Below are 8,943 nucleotides of genomic sequence, written 5' to 3' on the forward strand. Positions count from 1 at the left end.
GGACGCACAGGCTCAGCGGCCATGGCTCACGGGCCCAGCGGCTCCGCGGCATGTGGGATCTTCCCGGACCGGGGCACGAACCCGCGTCCCCTGCATCGGCAGGCGGACTCTCAAACCACTGCGCCACCAGGGAAGCCCCGAACACTTTTTACATATAGTAGTCAGCAATAAAAAAAGAGACAAACTGATACATGTTCCTACAATATGCAGGAACCGTGGGGGTGGGGGGAGGAGAAAAAAGCATGCTAAGTGAAAGAAGCCAGACCCAAAAGACAACATATTTTATGATTCCATTTATGTGAAATTTTCAAAAAAGGCCAAATGATAGAAAGCAAATCACTGATTGCTTGGGGATGGGCACAAGGGAAACTTTTCTTTTTTTTACTGTGCTACACAGCTTGTGGGATCTTAGTTCCCAGACCAGGGATTGAACCCAGGCCCTCAGCAGTGAAAGTGTGGAGTCCTATCCACTGGACCGCCAGGGAATTCCCACAAGAGAACTTTCTGATGTCGCAGAAATGTTTTAAAAGTGTTTTGTGGTGATGGTTGCACAAATCTATAAATTTAATAAAAATTAAACTACATTCAAAATGGGTTAATTTTGGGACTTCCCTGGTGGTCCAGTGGTTAAGAATCTGTCTTCCAGTGCAGGGGACATGGGTTCAATCCCTGGTCTGGGAACTATAGATCCCACATGGCGAGGGGCAACTAAGCCAACGTGCTGCAACTACTGAGCCCACATGCTCTGGACCCCAAGAGCCACAACTGGAGAGAAGCCTGCATGCCACAACGAAGAGCCCAAGCACCACAATGAAAGATCCCACGTGCCGCAATGAAGGTCCCGTGTGCCGCAACTAAGACCCGACGCAGCCAAATTAAAAATTTTTTAAAAGGCAAATTCTTAATGAACTGATTCAGGAAATGAAAAAAAATTTTTTAAGTTACTTTTATGGTTTGTAAATTATACCTCAATAATACTGAAGAAAAACTATTTTAGAAAATTAATGCATAGTTGAACTTTCAAGGAATAGTAATAGTAAATCCCTAAGAGCCAGAAATCAAGAACAAACTGAAATTCAGTGTAAAGTAAAGAAGAGACACTGACTGCCTTGGAGGTAGGAGAAGGTGGTGCAGTGAAGCTGGTAATAAAGAGGCTTGGATCTTATCACCTCGTGAAATAAAATTCATATTTTATGGCAAGACAAGAAAAAATATAGCACTTCCTGGTGGCACAGTGGTTAAGAATCCACCTGCCAATGCAGGGGACACAGGTTTGACCCCTGGTCTGGGAAGATCCCACGTGCCGCGGAGCAACTAAGCCCGCACACCACAACTACTGAGCCTGCATTTGAGTCCATGAGCCACAACTATGAGCCTGTGTACCACCACTACTGAAGCCTGTCTGCCTAGAGGCTGTGCTCTCAACAAAGAGAAGCCACCACAACAAAGAGTAGCCGCTGCTCGCCACAACTAGAGAAAGCCACAACTAGAGAAACCAGCAATGAAGACCCAACACAGCCAAAAATAAAAAATAAATTTTAAAAAATATATACATAAACAAAAAAATCTTCTGTGCCCTTTGGCCTCCTCTCTCCCCTGACTGCATTTTTTTTTTTTTTTTTTTGCGGTACGCGGGCCTCTCACTGTTGTGGCCCCTCCCGTTGCGGAGCACAGGCTCTGGACGCACAGGCTCAGCGGCCAGGGCTCACGGGCCCAGCCGCTCCACGGCATGTGGGATCTTCCTGGACCGGGGCACGAACCCATGTACCCTGCATTGGCAGGCGGACTCTCAACTACTGCGCCACCAGGGAAGCCCTCCTTGGTTTTTAGATGCATCACTCCAATCTCTGTTTCCGTGGTCACATGGCATTCTCCCGTCTGTCTTTTCTAAGAACACTAGTCAGATTAGGGCCCACCCTAATGATCTCATCTTAATTTGACTACATTTGCAATGACTCCGTTTCCATATAAGGTCACATTCACAAGTACTGGGGATTAAGACTTCAATATCTTTTTAGGGGGCACAATTCAACCCATAACGTCACTCACAGCAAGGAAAAGGAGATAAAGCTTTAGGCCAGCTAAGGACAGGGAGCTAGAACTGAAAGTTTTGCAAAAAGCCAGAACCCAAGGAGTGCAGGGATCTTAGTCATCCTGGCAATTCTGCTGCCTGGAACAGTCCTGATCCTGAGTACGTATGTGCTCATTTGTTTAACTGGGCAAAGAACGGACACAAGTTGGAAGCGTAAAGAAGCCCCTGTGTCCTTGTCTTGTTGAAGTGAGGTTTTTATTTTCTGACAAACAAGGAAAATAAAGGAACAATGAACAGGCTAGAGAAGCAGCATAAACTGGCCTGAAAGAGTTAATCAATCCTAGTTTTATTTTAACTGTTACTGATCTGTAGTGTCTGTAATTAGCTTTGTCCTTCACAAAGCTAACCTCTAAGGCTGACTCTGTGAATTACATCCTGCCCCTGGTATATACACCCCCTACACTCCCTTTGTAACAAATAACCCCTTGGAGTGTTCTGCATTTCAGCAAGAAGGTCCTGGGCCAATAACCCAGAGATGAACAGAAATTAAAGCAGAGAGAAGAATGCAAGACCTTCACTACTTTGATCCTTATCACCTACCCCAGACTGCAAGCCCCACCTAGAAGACATTTCCTGATTCCCCAGGGAGGAGGGCACAGTTCTTGAGGCGTCAGCCTGCTCTGCTTGGCAAAGAACAAAGCTACTCTCTCTTTTTCCTCCACAACTCTGCCTCTGTATTTCTATTCAGTGTCTGTGCAGAGAGCTAATATTTTGCCATCAAAGTGAAGGGAGGAAGAGACCGAGGTACTGTTGGAGAGAGGGCATAAAAGAGACAAGACAAACATTCACTCCCTAGGTCATCACAGGCCACACCCATCCCTCCTGTCTCATGGGAGGGGGGTGGGGAACTTCACACATTTAAATTCCCTCCTTGGCCCCTAAGGCCTCTTAAATTTGTGACTTTAGGCCCTAAATTTGAGGCAGAGTTTGAATGGGTCTCCCAGAACTCGATAGGTCATCTATTGTCCATAAGCCATCTTTGATGTCTGTTTTCATTGCTTTTTAAATAAATGTGGGGACTTCCCTGGTGGTGCAGTGGTTAAGAATCCGCCTGCCAATGCAGGGGACACGGGTTCGAGCCCTGGTCCAGGAAGAGCCCACATATTGCAGAGCAACCAAGCCCGTGCGCCACAACTACTGAGCCTGTGCTCTAGAGCCTGTGAGCCGCAACTACTGAAGCCGGGGCGCCTAGAGCCCATGTTCTGCAACAAGAGAAGCCACCACAACGAAAAGCCTGTGCACCACAACGAAGAGTAGCCCCCACTTGCCGCAACTAGAGAAAGCCTGCGTGCAGCAACGAAGACCCAATACAGCCAAAAATAAAATTAATTTAAAAATACCATCAAATAAATGTGGGATGAGGTATTCCTTCCCCTTCACACTCCCAGTTAAGGGTGCTCTAGTTAACACCATGGTGCTGTTAGTAAGTTTTAAAATTTTATCTTTTATAATCAAATCATAGTCTGTTCACTCAAACTTTCATAGCAAGGACAGGAGCCGGTCACAATATTGGGCACTGTGGCAGAACAAAGAGAAGACGTGCATAACATCTGCCTGATGGAGCCCAGTTAGGGAGGTAAGTATGTTGCAAGGCGTGTGAGTGTGCTAAGGGCAACGATTAATCACAGACTCGCTACTCAGTGTGGTGTGTCCCCCGTCCACCCCCCACTCCCCCTGCCGCCTGCAGCGTTAGCACCATCTGGGAGCCTGTTAGAAATGCAGAATCTTAATCCAGCTCCAGACCTGAGTCAGGATCTTCATTTTAACAAGATTGCTAGCAGGTGATACGTGTGCCCATGGGAGCTTTTGTCCAGGAGGCAGAAATTACTTCCTAGCTGGGTGTCCAAGGATGGTATCAATTCAGCCATCATCACCAGGACAAGGCCCTGTGCTGGGCACTGGGGACCTAGAGAAGAAAGAAACATGTCCCTGCCCTCAAGGAGCTCACAGGCTAGCAGGGAGGCAGACAGACAACCACAGGAGTGGTGTAAAGGTAGGGGAGTAGCAGAGTCTGCTTTACGGAGGAGGCGGCTCTGAGATGCTCGACCTCTAATGCTAATAGAGGCATCATTTGTTCTAAGAAAACTTATAAAGCAGGCACAGTTGATCCAGCACAGCACCACTCAATTTCCTGTCGGTTCCAAGTAAGGTAAGAGCTTTCTGATGGGATCATCTTTGCGCTGGGGTTCACACAGCTCTTTGCAAAGTGGCACAGTGCCTCTCAGAGCCTCGCTTTTCACAACTACAAAAATTGGCCAGTTTGAAATTTTAATAGGAGTTATCAGGGTTATCCATGCTTTTATTGGAGCCACAAAGCCACGTTGTGAGAGGATGGCACGTAAGGACTAACATGAAAACTTACTGAATGGAAAAAAAACAATGCTGCTGGACAGTATGTGCACTATGAAATCATGTTTAGAAAAATAGTCCCATACATGGTATATGCACTATTTTTTAACGTGTGCTATATATAAAACTATACCTGTAGGAAAAGTACGGTAATAACTGACTTTCCTGGATAGTGTAATTAGCCTTTATACACTTGAACAGCACTTCATTTTCAAAGAAACGTACTACTTAAACGAAAACATTTTAAAAGTTAAGTACATTGGAAATTGGAAGTAATGTTAATCCCAATTATCTGAGTGGAGTGATTATGGATGAAATTTTCTAATATACTTTCTAAATTTCTTACAATGAGCATATATCCATCAGGGCCTTTTGAATTGTCAGAAGCCCTAACCCTAGCCCACGTTCTTGCTGAGTCTGCAGGTCTTTGGCGCCCTCTGCCGAAGTATCTCTGAGGTGCATGTCGATCTCCTGGGGGGTCTTGTTAAAAAGTAGATTCTGTTTCAACGGGCGTGGGGCGGGACCTGGGAGTTAAACAGATTCCCAGGGGACCCGATGTTGGACCACACCTAATGACAAGGATTGAAACTGCTAGGCCACGAAGAGTTAGTCTACATCAGCAACCACAGTACCACAGCCACTGTCAGCCTTGGACATCGGTCCAGGACCGCGCCAGGGAAAGCCTAAACCTAACGCGGAAAGGAGCCAACGCCGGGAGAAGGAGGCCTAGGACTCTGCCGGCGGCCCCGCCCTTCTAGGCCCTCGGGGAGCCTCTATTGGCCACCGCACCCACGTGAGCGTCGCGTCACGTGAGGCCGCAGTCCAGCGCGAAGTGTGCTCCTCCGAGGGTCCGTGGCTGGCGCAGCGGGCTCCAAGGTGGGATGTCACAGGCCGAGAGGGGCAGTGTGTGCGCAGCCTCCTGCACCGACGCCTCCGCCTGATTCCCTCCGCGTCCCCGGGCCAACGCGTTGCGGCGCCGCATTTGGGGGCACCTAAAGTCTGTTCTCCGATTGGGTTAGTTCGCTTTTCGGGAAGATGCACACCTCCTACATCTACTCTCTACCTTTGTAAAAATATATATATTTATTTGGCCATGCCGGGTCTTAGCTGGGGCACGTGGGATCTTTTTAGTTGGGGCACGTGGGAGCTAGTTCCCGGGACCAGGGATTGAACCCAGGCCCCCTGCATTGGGAGAGTTTTAGCCACTGGACCACCAGGAATGTCTTCTCTATCTCTCTTTTTTTTTTTTTTTTGTGGTACGCGGGCCTCTCACTGCTGTGGCCTCTCCCGTTGCGGAGCACAGGCCGCGGACGCGCAGGCCCAGCGGCCGTGGCTCACGGGACCAGCCGCTCCGCGGCATGTGGGATCTTCCGGGACTGGGGCACGAACCCGTGTCCCCTGCATTGGCAGGCGGACTCTCCACCACTGCACCCCCAGGGAAGCCCCTCTGTCTCTCATTTTGACTGAGAGAAATGTTCTGGACATTTCCCCCCAATGCTGAGAACTCCTGAACTACCTTCCCATGTCTGCTAAGGTGTACGTCTTTGCCGCTTCCACCCGAGTCATAGGCCAGCTTCTGCTTGTTAAAGAGGTTTCATTGCATCTGCAGCCCAGGGTTAGGCCCTGACCTAAGAATCAGTAGACAGGCTGATTCTTTAGGTGTAAGCCTGTTTAGGGCTAACCCAGTGGGAGCTGCCATGCTTGCGGTTGGTATCCTGCTGGCTGTAATTCTTGGAGTGAGTGGTCCAAAGTAAGATGAGTGACTGTGAGCCATGAGGTTTTTCTTGTCTTCTCAGTTGTGCAGTGGACCTTCATAAGCCTTTACGTAAGCAGGCTGGCACTGGCACATACAGTGCTTCTGTGTAAATCATGCAGAGAGACTCCTTCCTCGAGACACTATATATTCAGTTGCTGGGAAACTGTTAACGAGAAATGAGAGTATTAGGTTTAGATGGACACCATCCCCCCAGAGGAAGCAGCTCTGTCTGCAGGCAGGTTTAAAACTCAAAACCAAGCAAGCGGTCTGCATATCCTTTGTGTAGGAGGCTTCTTGAAGGTCCTCTCTTCTCTCAGGGCTCTTCTTTAAAAAAGAAAGAAATCTGCAAGTTCTCCAAGTGATGCTTGGGATCACCATTCAAATAGTCCCAGGTGTGGTTTCCCCAGGAATGGCTGTGTCCTGGTTCAGAGCAAGGAGCCACACTACCTGGGCTTGAATCCTGGCGGCTCCCCCCAGCTGTGGCACTTTAGGCAAGTTACTTAATGCCTCAGGATTTTTATCTGTAAAATGAAGTTAAGGAACAAATGCAAATGTACTTAAAACAATTAGCAGAGGGCCTGGCACACAGTAAAAGCTCAAGAATGCCCAATGGGACCGGCCCGAGTGGGATGTAGCCTTCACAGCATGGCGGGGAGACAGGACTTATACATGCTTTACCTGCTCCCGGGAAGTGAGGACTCTGCCCCTGATTTACTCATCCCTCATATCGAGTAATAAGTACTTGGCCCTCTGGGATTGAACTTCAAGCCTTGGTCACTGTGGGGGCAGTAAGAGACTGGTGTTCAATAGAAAATAACTGGATAGGAATTCGCATTTGACCTCGGCCCAAGGTCACATGGCTGGCAAGATGGCCAAATAGCTGTCTTCTAAGAGGTTGTTTCAGCTGTTAAATGGGTGTGCGCCCTGCTGAGGGTTAAGTGAAGCCCTGTGCAGGAAAGCTCTGAGGACCCCCAGGCTGTGGTGGCCCGGCTGCCAGCAGTAGCCATGACCCTGGCTGCTGTGAGGGGGTCTGCCGGTCATGCTGCCCAGGGCTGGCCGTGGCTGCAGTGACACTTTCTCCTGCAGGTGAACGTGGGCTTCTGCATCTTAGGCATTATTGTGATGGCTACCACCAATTCTCTGATGTGGACGTTCTTTAGCCGGGGCCTCAGTTTCTCCATGTCTTCAGCCATTGCATCTGTCACAGTGACTTTTTCAAATATCCTCAGCTCGGTGAGTAGCCTGAGCGTACAGTTTCTCTGTCCCAAACCTGGGCTCTGGGAGGGTTCTGGGTGGGTTGTCCTTGGGCAACCCCTGCTTCTACATAGGAGAAGGGCCAGGAACTGAAGCAGAGGTTGGGCTGTGTCTTGACTCCCGGTGGCTGCTCCTTTAATCTCTAACTTGGAGGAATTCTCAAGTTAGATGGGGATGAAGTCCAACTGTCAAAAGCCTACTTGCTTGCTGCTCCTCAGGGGTCTGTGAACTCAGGCAGGAGATGCGGAGGGTCGAGGTTCTTCTCTCCCAGGTGGGGCTGAGCCATTCAGCCCTGCAGTCCAGGCAGGGAGGACTTGGTGGACCAGCTGTGTGCTGGGCCTGGCTGCCGGCCTCTGCTGGGCTTTCTTGTGCACTTTGCTGGGTCCGATGCTGTGAGGAGGTACCCTCCCCACTTCTCCAGGTGAGATATGCTGAAGGTAACAGATGGGTTTCAGGCCCAAGACTTCCAGCTCCAGACCTTCCCTCCCACCCTAGGAGGGCACTCAGCCACAGGAGAGTCAGGTGGTGCCCACCCACCGTGGTCGCATCCTGTGGGTACGTGCCTGCCCAGCCTCACAGCTCTCTCTGTCCTGCAGGCCTTCCTGGGTTTTGTGTTGTATGGAGAGTGCCAGGAGGTCTTGTGGTGGGGAGGAGTCTTCCTCATCCTCTGCGGACTCACCCTGATCCACAGGGAGCTCCCACCACCCAGGAAGGCTCTTCCACACAAGCAGCAGTAGCATCAGCGGGCTGGGCGGACCCGCTGGAAAGACAGCGATGGCGGCTCAGGCTCGGGTTGGCGTGTGGGGACTGCGTCTCAGGGCGATCTGGGTGCGCAGCCTTCTGACCCTCGGCCAAAGAGAGATGCTTCCCAGGGAACCAGGCCTGTGACCGAGCAGCCTTGCGGGTGGACAGCTCCGGCTTCTGTCAGGGGAAGTACACCGCAGCAGTGTTCTGCCCGAAGCCTTCTCGGTCTGTCTGCTCGGTGCTGTTGATTCTCACGCTCCACAACCCACCCAGTGAGCCATGGCAGGTGTGGGAGACCCTGGGGTTGGTGGGCTTCCTGTATGGACTTCAGTCCTGTTGCCTAACAAAGGCCAGTCATGGAATTGTGGAATCAGTGACTGGTGGGGCTTTCGACAACTTCACACTGATATGTCAGGCCGTCAGCGTCATGCTTCTGGATTATGGCAAGAGAAGGAAAATTAGATTAATAAATACTTTTTTTGTAAGTTAAAACTGCCAGGTGTGGCATCTTAATTCTTTCCTACTTTTTTTCCTTTCCTAAGTTTTTGGAGTAAGAGCAGCCAGGGTGAGCTGCAATTCCCGGAGGGGGAGTTGAAACTCCTCCGCTTCCAGACCTGCGGCCTGACTGCTCTCTGCCTGCGTGGTTCCTTCCTGACTTCACGCAGGCTGGTGCTCTTCAAATTCAGGAGCATCTGTCCATTCTCTTGGTCCCAAGGAGAAAAGCTTGACCTCACTTTGGGGCCTAGTT

At 50.0% G+C, this 8,943-nt stretch overlaps 1 long non-coding RNA gene across 1 annotated transcript; it reads left to right on the forward strand.

Annotated features, from left to right (window-relative positions):
* Positions 1–7,281: 7,281 nt before the first annotated feature.
* On the forward strand, positions 7,282–8,691 carry LOC136130009 (uncharacterized). The gene is made up of 2 exons (XR_010656270.1): positions 7,282–7,430; positions 8,048–8,691. It is a non-coding gene; the product is annotated as an uncharacterized lncRNA (long non-coding RNA).
* The last annotated feature ends 252 nt before the right edge of the window (positions 8,692–8,943 follow it).

Source organism: Phocoena phocoena, chromosome 10, assembly GCF_963924675.1.
Source record: "Phocoena phocoena chromosome 10, mPhoPho1.1, whole genome shotgun sequence".
In the NCBI taxonomy this organism is placed as follows: domain Eukaryota; kingdom Metazoa; phylum Chordata; class Mammalia; order Artiodactyla; family Phocoenidae; genus Phocoena; species Phocoena phocoena.